At 39.6% G+C, this 14,625-nt stretch overlaps 1 long non-coding RNA gene across 1 annotated transcript; it reads left to right on the forward strand.

Moving 5' to 3' along the window:
• The first annotated feature begins 322 nt into the window (after positions 1 to 322).
• Positions 323 to 4,968, forward strand: LOC149919852 (uncharacterized). Its single transcript, XR_016463724.1, has 4 exons — positions 323 to 448; positions 2,569 to 2,668; positions 3,254 to 3,478; positions 3,907 to 4,968. It is a non-coding gene; the product is annotated as an uncharacterized LOC149919852 (long non-coding RNA).
• Positions 4,969 to 14,625: the final 9,657 nt, after the last annotated feature.

Below are 14,625 nucleotides of genomic sequence, written 5' to 3' on the forward strand. Positions count from 1 at the left end.
TCTGCAGCTGCAACACAGTGGTTAGAAAGATGTCCCTGTGCTTTTTTAAGAGGAGAAAACGTGGGCTAAGATTCATTGAATTTCTCAATCCTCTCCCCAGTTACACACAGCAGAGAAAGCTGCTTCTAAGAGAAGCTTAAAATAAGAGTTCTTCAATGATTAATTATTAAAGTGCAGATTGTTAGGCTGGAATTCTAATAACTGTAATTTGAAGCCATCTGTCTGACACAGCTAACCCTATCATTAAATTCTTTCTAAAAATTCTTCTTCAAAAACCAGAGAAGGTGCTGAGCAGATCGAATGGAAGGAAAGGAATGCATAATGGAGCTTTCTCTCACAGCTGACTGTTGCTGTGTTCAAGCTATCCAAGCCCTGTGAAGGAACCAATGTGCCCTGTGCTTCTCTGCTGAGGCCATTGTCTGCAGCATAGCCACAGGCTGGGCAGCAGGTACAAAGAAAACTAGCAGGAATCAAGCAACCATGTTAAGGCATTAAGCAAACAGAACATATTTTGTAATTAAGGTGTAATAAGGGATGCAGAGCTCTTAGTATCTCCTGTAGTAGGATATACTGCTATCTAATAAGATGTAGGGATCGTGTTTACTGATGTTACAATGGATGAGAAGAGCGACTTATTTTAATGCATTTAGAAGATGGCATTTGACAGTTTTCATTAATGCTGAGACACTACTGCAATAATATTTCTGAATGAGAATGATAATTAGGCCAAGGGACAGTAAGAGTAAAAATGTAGGAATTTGCAGATATGCACACATGAGTATACACATCCATACATATTATGTATACAAGTACAGTATTGTACTTGTGCAGTATTTTTACTGTATCTCTCCATTTTATCTCTTGTCACTCTTGTGGAACTGTGTTCTTTTTTACCCTCAGCTAATCACACAGCTTATGTACTTATACTATACATCCTACAACAATAAAATACAGATCTGCTGTGGGTTTTAATAGTACTTTACTTACATTTAGGAAGTTCTTAGACTTCCTGTAAATCAGAGAACAGGTGTATTTCTGCCTACAAATGCATACACATGTATCTGGGAGCATAATGCCAAAGGTAATTTGTTGGATAAAGATCATTTTACTGTTTTATTTGCTTATTATATATATATCAGGAGTGGAGGTGGTCAGAAATGATAAACCAAACTCAACAAGAAAAGCTCCTGGGATAAAATTATAATAGATAAATTATAATAGATGCAGATGACTGTATTTAAGCATTGCTTGGAGAAATGCTAAATCCTTCAGCAGTGGTGGCAAGAGCAGGTCTCTTGCAAAGATTGTGAGGGAAGTAGGTCTGCTAACAAGGGTAGAAAGAAACTATGGAAGTGTCACTTTGTGCCCTTCTTACAGAATGTTTAAGACATCAGCAAGGCTACTAACCTCTTTAAAAATAGAGTCTTTGAATGTAAAAAAACTTTGCTTTCAAAAGGGAAAAGCTGGTGACATCAATATGTGCTATGTATGTATTAGGCAATGAGTTTATAGGACAACAGTGACTGTTTACAAACAGCAGAATTGCATGTTACATATTTTGGTTTTATATCTGGAGTACAAAGGTTTTATATCTGGAGTACAAATATAGGTTGCCACTGAGTGCAATCACTGGAATGCTGGACGCAATAACCTTGTGTTCATGAGAATAAATACTTTTGAAACTCCTCAAGGTGAGGCCCTATACTATTTCTGTCTTGGGGCACGTTCAAGTCAGTTGCTTCAAATATAAGAGTGTTGGAAGTCCATCAGCAGTAGCCTTCTAAATTATGTGTCCAGTGAGGTTATCTGTATTATCTGAGGGCAATTTGGACTGAATTTAGGGATGACTGGGAAATCAAACAAAAACTTTAGCAATTCAGATGCAAGATGAATGACACTTCTTCCCTTGCTGAAGAGAAGATCAAAATAATGAAACTTGCTGTCATGCCTGAATCTTGGCAATTGTGTAAACTGAAGAATTGAGGCTTTTCTTTTCACTGTAGGTTATTTCTATCCATCAGAAGGAACTCCCTTAATCTTTTAGACCGAAACTAAAACATGCATTTTAAGCACTTTTCAGTGACTTGAAAAGCATTGATTTAGGGTTCTTTGGTTGTTATTTTGTTTCAAAAGCTTTCATTCCAGTATATTAGATACAAAGCAATGTGAATGGAAGTCCAGACTAGGCTAATGGCCTTTGCAGATGCTTTTTGTGTATAATAATTATTTTCACCTTATTTATGTTATTGAGTCTAATTCTAAAGACTGGTTGTATAATAACTGTTATTAATGTTTGTAATTATGAAAGATATGCAGCAGTATTTTCTGATTTGTTTAAATTTCTAGGAAGATGCCCTTTTCACATTGTTAATGTCAAAGTCGCCCCTATTAGTATGGTGTTCTACATTAAAAACAGTACTTGAAGCCATGATCAGATTAATAATATTTATATGATCATTAGTTACTTTCTGATTATGATCCCACGCTGGAACAGGTCTTTCATACTGAATAGATAACAATTCAAATCCCACAGTGGCTCTGAGGTTTACGGTTTCTTTCCTATTTCAGATGTGATGTTTTACTATGGGAAAGAGTAAGAAGAGCAAGGAATTACACATCCAGCCTTCCTCCCAGCTACATTCCAGGGCTGTAACAAGCAGCAGTCCTGGTGAGTGTAGACCACACTAGGGAAAATACAGCCATAATACAGTCATAAATTGAGGAAAACAAAACAGCCCCAAAATAAAGGGCAGGGTAAAATTAGGAGCTGGATGTAGCTGTACTAGATCTGTGCCAGGTGGAGATTTGAATCAAAGTCTCATATAGTGTTTTGAGACCAACCAAAGCTGTGTCAGCCTGCTAGAGCAAAGCTTGTCCCATCTACAGGGTAGAAATGTTGCTGCTCCTGCAAAGCTCTGGGAAATAATTAAAAACACTCCCTGCCATACTGCTGGCAGCAAGAGCCATGGCTCAGCTCCCTGGACATGTTTGTCACTCTTAATTGGAAAACTCTCTTGAGTTTTAAGTGTGCAAAACTGTTTCTCTCTGTGAGTCAAGGTTAAAAATGCTTCGTGCTTCTTCTCTGTTATATATATATATATTTATATATTTATATGTAAAGCTGAGCTGGAGATGCTACTGAGTCTTATGTACACTGTATATGCCAGTTTTTGTCTTGTGACTTGTTGCATAGACATTTTCCATGCCATCTTCCTGCTGTCACTTGGAGTCTTTCCTTCCTTTCTTTTTAAAGCTTTCCTGTGAAGAGGTTGCCTGATTGCTACTGAAATATTTCAACCAGCTGACAATTTGACCTGCTGTGAACACTGACTTCTCACCAGGTTGAAGCATGACTAGAACTCTGCTTCTGCTTTTCTACTTTGTATTACTGATGCTGAATGACGCCAGAGAAAGGGCTCTAGATTTTTTTGGTGGGCCATATGTAACAGACTACACAAAAGATACAGGGAGCTCATGGGTAAGTGTGCAACATCCTTTCATGGCAGAGGAATATGACAAATTGCTTTGCCTTGCTGATTTACAGCAGGCTCTCACATAAGTATTGAATCCACAAGAGCAAAAGGGAATCGTTACAGAATGTAAGAATCGATGGCTGAAACACTGAAAATAGAATGGCAAGGAGTTATTTTTAGCTCTTTGGTTTTGTTTCTGTTTTTCTTTTTTATTAGGGGAAATGAATAGGGAATTAGATCTGGCATTGCTAGGTCAAACAAAGGTTAACGTTTTGCTGTAATTTTTGGATTTTGTTTGGGAACTCCCCAGAAAAGCACAATTAGTGCTATCCAATACTTCCTCTGAACTAAAAGGTTTAGTTTTTGTTTTCTTGTTTTCATTGGGGATTTGATTAGGGTGTTCTTCTAACACTTACTGCATTCTCCTTTTCAGAAAGTGTCCCACATGATGCTTCGAGGTCCAGTGCTCATTCCTATTAAAGCTGTTTTAGCACTTTCACACCCCTTTGATAATGAACAAGATTCTAAACATCATTGCTTTTCTTACTGGTAGCTAACTGTGGGCAAGGTTTCAAGGATGACATGAGCAGCTTCCTGTTTATGGAGTTCAGTCTACAGGCTTCTTCATCAACTCCATTAATATTTATGTAAACTCAAATTGCTTTCAATGTCATTATCACAACATATCACTTTGCCTCATTGCATGTATTGTAACTCCAAAAGGTAATTTGACAAGGTTAGGCCCTTATATATGCTTAATGATGTGTACATGATTTCAGCATTTGCTTAGATGTGTATCTGTATTTTGTATGCTTCTCTTGGCACTCTGACTGCCTTTACTGGACTGAATGTTCAAAATGAGGGTCCCTCCACAGATCTTGTAATTGATACTACATGGAGTGAATGAGTTGCACTGATCACTCAACAGGCTTAGGGAATAGGGAATCCCAGCTATTCAAGAATCTGAGAAATGATTATGAACTGACCCAAAGGCAAATATTTCAGAATATTGCCAGAAGAGGAGATGGCACATACTGAAGAGGCTCCACTATGTAATAAACTGCCAGATAATGAGAAGAAATATGCCTTGTTCACTGATGGGTCCTGTTACATTGTGGGAAATTAATGGAAGTGGAAGGCTACTGTATGGAGTCCTATAAGATGATCTGCAGAAGCTACTGAAGGAAAGGATGAATTGAGACAATTTGCAGAAGTGGAGTCCATCTAGCTCTACCTCTACACTGACTCTTGAATGGTGGCAAATGCCCTGTGGGGATGGTTACAGCAATGGAAGCAGAACAGCTGGTAGTACAGGGGAAACATCCTCTGGATTGCTGCATTGTGGAAAGGTATTGCTGGCCAGGTAGAGAACCTGATTGTGAAGATATGTCATATAGATGCTCATATACCCAAGAGTTGTGTGACTGAAGAATCTCAATCAGCAGCTGAAAGGCTGCGAAGATTGAAGTGGTTCAGGTAGACTTGGACTGGCAACATAAGCGTGAACTATTTTGATCTCAGTGGGCCCATGAGATTTCTGGCCACCAAGGAAGAGATGCAACATATGAATGGACTCAGGATCAAGGGGTGGACTTGACTATGGATGCTATTGTACAGCTTAGCCATGAATGTGAAACATACTATAGTTAAGCAAGCCAAGCAGATGAAATCTTTTTGGTATGGAGAAAGATGGCTACAATATAAATATGGGGGAGCCTGGCAGGTGTGTTACATCACTGTCCCATAAGCTTGCCATGTCAATCACCATTTGTTTATAGTGAATGAAGCAACCACCAGATGGCTGGAAATATATCCCATGCCACAGCGCAAAATACTACCCTGGGTCTTGAAAAGGAAGTCTTGTGGTGACATGGCACTCCAGAAAGAATTGAGTCAGACAGCTGGACTCATTTACAAAAAAATCTCATAGACACCTGGGCCAAGGAGCATGGTATTGAGTGGATATATTGCATCCCCTATCATGCATCAGCCTCTGGAAAAATTAAATGGTATAATGGACTGTTAAAGACTACATTGAGAGCAATGGGTGCTGGGACATTCAAACACTGATACACAGAGTTAGCAAAAGTCGCCTGGTTCGTCGTTACTTGGTGATCTGCCAGTTAAGCTGGTCCTGGCCAATCAAAACTCCTGCATACCATAGAAGGGGATAAAGTCCCTATGGTGCATATAAGGAACATTCTGGGCACAACAGTCTGAGTTATTCCTGCCTCGGGCAAAGGCAAACCTACTTGTGGGCTTGCTTTTGCTCAAGGGCTTGGGTGCATGTGGTGGGTAACACGGAATGATGGGGATGTCTGGTTTGTACCTTAAGGTGATTTGATGCTGGGTAAGAACAGCCAATAATTCTATGATGTTAAATTATTACATAATACTGCATGTCATCTTAATTATGGTCATTATATGTCTTGTTAACAGTAGTACAGTAAAAACTACCCAGGTTAAGGAAAAACAAACTCAGATGGAATCAGAATTAGTTTCTGCATCCAATTTGGTGAATCTTTCCTCCTACACAGAAGGACAGATAAAGATAAGGCCTAAAGTTATGAACAGAATGAATACCAGGGGCAATTTACATGAAGGGCCCATAGACTATGGGAATAATGTGTATGTGTATATACATATCGAAAACCAAGATAGATGATATTAAGGAGGACAGTTAGGATGTGTAGAAATTGTAGCGCCTGAGAATGATGGAAATGGTATGGAATAAAGGGTGTGCATTGTCTTAGTTTCAGCTGGGACAAAATTTCTTTTTTTCAGAGCGTCAGCTGTGATGCCATGTTTTGGTTCTAGGAGAAAAACAATGTTGACAACACACTGATGTTTATAGCTGCTGCTAAGCAGTGTTGTAGAGAGCCAAAATCATTCTCAGAGAAGGACCCAAGGAGCTGGCTGTGAACAAAATTAGGATGGCTAACTTAAACTGGCCAAAGTGATATTCCATATTGTATGACATCATGCAGGAGGAGATTTGAAGAAGGTGGGAGTTCATTTCTTGCTCTTGCGCTATTCAGGGGGCTATCTGGGCACCGAGTGGGGGATGTTGAGCAATTGTTTGTGCATCACTTGTATACATTTATATGTATATACGTTTGTAATGATTTTCCTTTTCTCTATCTTAGAAAATAGTTTTATTTCAAACTATGAATTCTACTTTGTTTTTTTTCTTTTTTTTTCTTTTCTCCCAATTCTTTTCCCCCATTCCACTGGGAAGGGAGGAATTGAGTAAACAACTGCGTGATGTTCAGACACCTACCAGAATAAACCACATTGGGCTTTAGTGGAAAGTGCTATAAGACATCCACCTTAGTCATTGTTGAAATATCTTTCAAATGCAGTCTCCCACACTGCATGCTACATCATTAGCAAACAAGGTGAAAATGCAGAATGTCTGAGTAGCTAACAAATCCGAGCTCACATAGATCTTTCCAGCTATCTGTTGAGCCAACTTGCTGAAGTTACTTTACCTAGTTTAATTACAGCTGATGGCATTAATTTGGGGATTTTTATTTTGAGTGTTTTTGCTGGAATTGTCATATATCTCTGGTTACTTGGAATTTTCAATGTTCATTTTTTTCTATTCAAACCCTGACAATGACCTATAGCGCTCTCCTTTTCCAATAGCCATGTCTGTGATATCATAAACCAAAACACCGCATTAATTATATGAATATCTAGTATTGTCAGGCTTTGCGCCACAATATTACAGGCAAGCTGTGGTAAGTTTTAAGTACTTGAGCTGTGATTTGAATTACTGTTCTTTCAGTTTGATACTTGGATCCCTTGGAAGGGTGAACATCAAACACACAAAATGTCACTTTCAGTCCTGCTTAAGATCATTTGCAACATAGAGAGACACTCATTGTAACAGATTCTACACACATGAAACATGAAATGATGCTTGAGCTGCAAGGCACGTAAGTTTATTTTTATGCTGCTCCCAAATATATGCCCTTGAAGCCCATTAATAAAGCTCTGAACTGACTGCAAACCTGATGCCATTTCTGTTTTAGTAGTCATCTATCAAATCATGCTAGAGAATATTCTGCTTGCAATTAACGTCTCTTGGAAGAAGCTCTTCTGACATGTTATAGAAAACATAAGACTATTTATCTCTAAAAGCATTTAATTTAGTGTGAAATCCAAATAAATCAACTGTATATATTTTTAAATCAACAATAAGAATATGATTTATGAGAAATTAAAAGTGGTGAAGGCTTAGCAAGAGACATGAAGATACCTGAAAAAGTCCTACTAAGTTAAAACTTGTTCAAGCACTAGGAACCTGATGCATGTAAAATGTCTAAAATCAAAAATGTGACACACAGGATGTTCCCCAAGGATGCATGTTAGCCTGTGATCAGTTTTTAAGTTTTTAAAACTGATAATTCCCACCCACTCAAGTAAATACTTTGGCTTTTGGCTTTCTTTTTTAACAGTCAATAATAGCTTTATGTCTTAGTTCTCCAAAATCCATCTCAAATAAGAATCATTGTATCCTGTGAGCCATGAAAAGCTGATATGGGAGGAAAGAGAGACAGGAGAAGGGATTTTATTTTTTTGTATTGGTTTGGGATTTTTTTAATAGAGTTTCTCTTATTTCCTGGTATATAAAAGATGGAAACAGGCTCACAAAAGAGACAGCTTTATGAGTAGAAAATTTTGCTCCTTATAACTTTTATTATTATGTATAAAATAAATCTTTCTAATAATATTTCAAGAATTTAGGTCAGTTTACACTTTAAATATCTTTTAAATTCACAGTTATAACAAGTTAATCTTTTTGTCTACTATTTTAAATCATCTCTTTGGCATTCTGTTCAGCTAATTTTGACAAGTGAGAAATATTCCATGGTTCTGGTTTCTTTTTTTAGATGATAAGAATTATCATTATTAGTAGTATTATTTAATTAAAATATGTAAGTTTTTTTTTTCTCATTGTAATAAAATATGGGCTGCTGTCAAAGCACTTATTGCATACTGACTCAAGCATTAGGCAAGGAAAGAATATGTAAGGGGAAAGGACAAAGGACAGTTTATTGCATATGATGTAAGAAACAATCCTGCCTCCTCCATGAAGCTCTGTAGGGGTGCTTCTCTGGAGACTTGCCTCCCAGTGCCAGCACCATGTATTCTTGCTCTTAGAAGAGTTTCTACTCATGTCACCCATGTGCCAGCCACACAAGGGAGATTGTCCCCTCTGCTCTGCCCTCATGAGACCCCATCTGGACTGCGTCTAAGTCTGGGGGCAAAGCACAAGGTAGATGTGGAGCTGTTGGAGCAGGTCCAGGGAGACCTCATTTAAGCCTTATTTAAAAGGAGCTTATAAACAAGCTGGAGACTGTCTTTTTGCAGGCACCATCAATAGGAGTGGTGACACTACTCCGTTACGAGATCTGCCTCAGAGTACTTCTGTATTTCCAAACTTCTAATATGAATGGAGAAAGGAAAGAAATGCAGTTATGTTAAATGTCAGCACAGCAATATGTTGGTGACCAAGCACGGTGCATGACTAAATTTCATGCTTCCCTGAATCACAAATAATTTACAGAGCTATCGGGCCACTGGTTTAATTTTCCTATTAAATTGGCAGTCATTTGACCCAGGAATTTGCCATTTAGATTGCTGGGAAAAAAAAAAAAAAATCTCTGTTGCAAGATTTTTTTTTTCTTTTCCATTTATACAAAACAATCAAATGGTGTAAAAAGTTTTATCTTTTAAATTGAGAGCTGTATGACACTCATTATACACGAAACACAGAGCAAATAATTTTTTAGCATGAATGCTCTTCAAGTCCATCACTTGGGGCCGTGCCCACCGCCCTCTGGTGCAGCACCTGTCCCTCACCCCCAGCTGCCCTCCCCTGACAGCCCCATGCTGTTCCCTCGGGCCCTGGCCCTGTCACACAGAGCAGGGCTCAGCGCTGCCCCTCCACTCCCTGTGAGGGGCTGCAGCCACCATCAGGCCTCCCCTCAGCTTCTCTGCTCTGCGCTGAACCAACCAGGAGATCTCAGCCACTCCTCATACAACTTGCCCTCCAAACCCTTTCTCATCTTTCTAGCTCTCCTTTGGATGCTGTCCAATAGTTTTGTCCTTCTTATGTCATGGCACCCAAAGCTGCACGCAGTGCTGGAGGTGAAGCTGTACCAACATAGAGCAGTGTAGGACAGTCCCTTCTCTTGACTGACTAGGAGTGCTTTGAAGTATAGAGGAAAAAATCTAGATCTGACACAAGAGGAGAGAAGAGGGACTGAAATGAGGCAGTCAGCTCTGTGTCTCCAATGGGAGAGAGAAAGGTCCTGACCTAAGCTGCTAAATTTACAAGAAGACTGCAATAGATTTAAAAGAAATGTGGTATAGTGCTCAACAAGGCTAGCCAACGGAGGAAAAATTGATTTGTTGTTGAACCATTAAAGGAGATATTGTCCAGCTTCTCTATGAGGCTATGTGTTTCCTATCCCAGAGGGGCATCTTCCCAGTGGTATCTATGGAGTGGTGCAGCTGTACTGTAGTTTTGAAAGCAGTGTCTAAATAGCACAGACAAGTGCCACAATGAGATTTTGAGGCCTCAAGTGCAAAAACAAAACAAAACAAAACAAAAAAAGACCCTATCATATTTTCTTCTCCTTTATTCAGTGCCAAAGAACAAGGACCAGGAAAAGAATCAGTCCTCTTAGGTCAATGGAAAAAGAGTCAGCAAGCATTAAACATTCTTAGGATTACTACTTCCCCAAGCCTTCTCTTCCAATAGGAGTGCATTTCCTCATCAATCTGTTTGCCCTCAACATTTTGTGGCAAATAGTTATTTTAAAGAAAGATCACCCTTATAAGATGAGCACTCATTTGTTTGTCTTGTCTCAAGTAGGCTCCTACCTGCTTTGACCTCCTTCGTTTTTTATATTATTTTTGCATTGCGGCATGCTTGAATGCAAATTCCCACTCCCAAACATAACTGAGGAGAAGCTGGAGGAGGAGAAAAGTGTACCTACGTTATGTTACTGGCAATATCCAGGACAGCAATGACAAATGACAATTGAGTGGAATATGCCAGTAATAAAACCTCCAAAATATAAAAAAGCTGAGTGGCCACTACCTGAAGTGGCATAAAGGATGCTATCCTGATTACCTTCATCTCACTAATGCCATTCTGACAGTGCAGTACAGTACCCTGAAAGTCACTGGGAGAATCAAATTAAATTACAGAGAGACTTTACGGAAGATGAGTTGTATATGGGTGATATTTTATTTTTTTCTTAATAAAAAATATTTGATCTAGTGGTTAGCAATCCTTCCCTACAGTAGGGGGGTTGGAACTAGGTGATATTTAAGGTCCATTCCAATTCAAGCCATTCTATTCTATTCTGGAGCATAGGAAGTTCCGCACCAATGTGCGCAAGAACTTCTTTACGGTGAGGGTGACGGAGCACTGGAACAGGCTGCCCAGGGAGGTTGTGGAGTCTCCTTCTCTGGAGATATTCAAGACCCGCCTGGACGCCTACCTGTGCGACCTGGTGTAGGGATCCTGCTTTGGCAGGGGGGTTGGACTCGATGATCTCTGGAGGTCCCTTCCAACCCCTACGATTCTGTGATTCTGTGATTCTGTGATTCTATGATTCTATGATATTGAAAGATAGAAAACAAATGGGAAGGACTCCTGCTTGCAGCAATTGCATGTGGAATGTAAGGGGATTAATACTGCTCAACTGCCACAGTAAGTAGTTATTTCTTTTACTACAGTGCAACATTAAACAGTGATCAAGAAAAACAAACTTTTGACATGGAAATAATCTGCATAATATAGGCCTTCAGTGGCAGTGCCTCATTCAGCTGCCTGTTCTTCACTACACAAAATAGGAAAATATAACGAAATATAACAGGATTGCCTGGTATTTGTTAGTAGGTGCACAAATACAAAAACATAATAGTAATAATAATTGTAGAGCATGTCAAATAATGCATCTTTTTTTTAGCACTTCTTAAGTTTGTTTGTGTTTTCTGCAGATTGTAGTGTTTAGAGGAGATATAGGAATAGTGAATTAACTCATAAATTGTGGGCTGCAATGTGCCTGCTAAGCTTACACACGTTTGAAAGACTATTGATCAAACTATATTTCCCAGGCTAAGATTGTAAGGAGGCTACACCAACAGACCTAGGATGAATTTGTAGCAGAAAGGACAGAATTTGCACTGACCATCACTGAAAAACTGGCAAATATGCAAAAAACAAACAAACAAACAAACAACAACAACAACAAAAAATGCAAAACTGGTCCAGCCTTCAATATTGACCTAAGGAAGAAATTTTTATCCTGATATCCTGAGAGTATCAATTACCATATCTACAAGGCATTACTTCTTCACATTCAAATCTATTGTCTGCCCAATAATTTTCATTGTCAGAGGATGAACTGCAGGGGTAGCATGTTTACAATCAAAGGAACGTTCATGCTCCCATGATATAGACACTCCCTTGATGCCACTTTTTCCTGGAAATAACAACTTCACTTAACAATGTAATTGTACATTATAAAATTGGAGCTGCACTTCTAGTAGAGTAATGCAAGAACAATTTACAAGTAACATGAGACTAATTCTTCCAGCTATCTCTTGTGTTAATGGCTGTAGGTCACAGCAGTGTGGGTACTCAGCCATGGCTCTTTCAAAGCCCAGCATTATCCAGGGAAAACATCAGCATTGTTCAGGGCTTCCCAGAACAAAATTTGCAAAAGCAGTCTCTTTTACAAGCTGCACTTCTTCACTCCCTATTGCTTGCTTTTGTAATATGATGTCTAAAAATGATTTGAAGAGAGAAAAGAGGAGGCAATTGCTCTATATTAAGGCTTTTTGACATTTCATTTGTTAATTTTTTTCATTTTTCTATTACATGTAGTACATTTTTTGGGTTGTACTGGAGGCACCAACAAGTGGATGGTACTTCATATATATGAAGTATGTGGGTGCAAGCACTGCAAAGACCAGCCCTGATCTGAAAGCACTGTGTTTTTTGTAGTTACTTAAGCTACAGCAAAGAAGGAGAGGAGAGGAGAGGAGAGGAGAGGAGAGGAGAGGAGAGGAGAGGAGAGGAGAGGAGAGGAGAGGAGAGGAGAGGAGAGGAGAGGAGAGGAGAGGAGAGGAGAGGAGAGGAGAGGAGAGGAGAGGAGAGGAGAGGAGAGGAGAGGAGAGGAGAGGAGAGGAGAGGAGAGGAGAGGAGAGGAGAGGAGAGGAGAGGAGAGGACTGGTTGAAAAATATCTTATTTGCCCTTATCAAGATGCCAAAGTTAATTTCAGCTGAAGGGCTCCAAATTTTAATCACAGATATTTTCTAAATAATTATTAATGTAGAAACCCATTGATTGTAATAGGAGTAGGGTGAAACTTTTAACTCACTTTGGCAGCACTATGCACTCACTGCATTCTACAGCTTAGGAGTTAGATTTTCCATAAACTGTGAAGATTTTAACATTCTCTTTTATATAATAATTTTTTTGTGCTCTTGCTGTTATTCAGTTCAGTTAGCCTGGTCTGTGATACCTACAGCAATAAAAGAACAAACATCCTGAAAGAGCAAGTCTTCCTGAGCTATATGGTCTTAAAATCATATATCTTAATTTATCCTCTCAGAGTGCTTTTTTTATATTTGTACATATTCCTTTTTAGAAAGGTGCAGCTTTCCAGCCAAGAGTGCCTGAAATCAGTAAGGAAGAAGAATCTAAAGAAGTATACAGCCCAAATCTGCTTGTTGAGAGTGATGGGATGCAGGAATAATGACTGCCAGGGTCACTCAGCCTTGTTTTGCACTAAGGTGCTACAATCAGATGCACTTCTTGCAGTACAGTGTAATTTCTCCAGTTCCTTTTCTTATTCCTAAGAGTTACCATGTCAACGGGGGTAGAGGAGAAGCTCTGGGAGCAATGCTCTGTGGCCTAGATTCACTTGAGTGCTTTGGTATGTACTTACATTGATAAAAACTGTCTTTAAGTGTTTTATTGGTTTGGGATTTAAGCAAACAACTACAGTAACACATAAAGAGGCAGTAGCTTTCTTCAGGTTTCTTCCTTAGATCTTTTCTGTTTTGAAGTTTATTATGAAAAGCAGCTCCAATAGGTTTAGGACACTGCCTGGAAGCAACTTATGTTTAACCTTAAAATCAGTTTGAATGAGTGGCTGTGTGAGCATGTCCCACTGAAGACTATGGGTTCTATGGTCTAGGATGCACTTTCAACAAACTGGGGAAGCTGACATGGGGTGGGATACTGACCAGAATGGGCAAGAATATACTAGGCTGCAGACTGTGCTGATCACTAGGGCTCTAAACTAGAGCTGCTGAGAGAAGGAAGTGTAATGCTGTGTGACAGAGAGCCAGGGAACACTTTCACTTTGGGAAGTACTAGGGAAAAACCTGTGATTTGTTCCAGATGTTTATGGAGGGCTCCTCTAGGAAGGTAACACAGCCAAAGGCCTAGCTGAAGTGCTTCCATACCAATGCACATAGCATGGGAAATAAGCAGGAGGAGTTGGAAACCATGATGAACTTGGAAAACTATGATCTTATTGCTATCACAGAAACATGGTGGGATGGTTTGAGTAACTGAAATACCACCACTGAGAGCTATGAGCTTTTTAGAAGGGATAGGCAAGGTAGGAGGGGTAGGGAAGTTGCCCTCTATGTTAAAAAGTGCATAGACTGCAAGAAGCTCCCTCTGAGAAACAGTCGGGAATAGGTTGAGTTTGTGGATTAAGACTAGGGACGAGGCCAATAAAGGACAACTGGTTGTCAGAGTCTACTACAGGCCACTTGATCAAGGGGAGACTGTTGACGAAGTCTGCTTACATCAGCTGCAAGAAGTATCACGCTCACAGGCTCTCATTCTGTTGGATGATTTCAGCCACCCAGATATCTGCTGGGAACACATGTCAAGCTGCAATTAATCCAGGACATTCCTGGAGTCCATCTGCAATAATTTTCTGGTTCAAGTATGGGACAGATCAACCAGTGGTGAAGTGTTGCTGGACCTGATTCTCACCAATGTGGAGGAGGTCATTAGAGACATTAAGGTCAGAGGGAGCCTGGGCTGCAGTGACCGTGCCCTGGTTGAGTTCATGATCTTGAGGAATGTGGGTCTGGCAA

This window comes from Phasianus colchicus, chromosome 1 (assembly GCF_987193195.1).
Source record: "Phasianus colchicus chromosome 1, bPhaCol1.hap1.1, whole genome shotgun sequence".
Lineage (NCBI taxonomy): Eukaryota > Metazoa > Chordata > Aves > Galliformes > Phasianidae > Phasianus > Phasianus colchicus.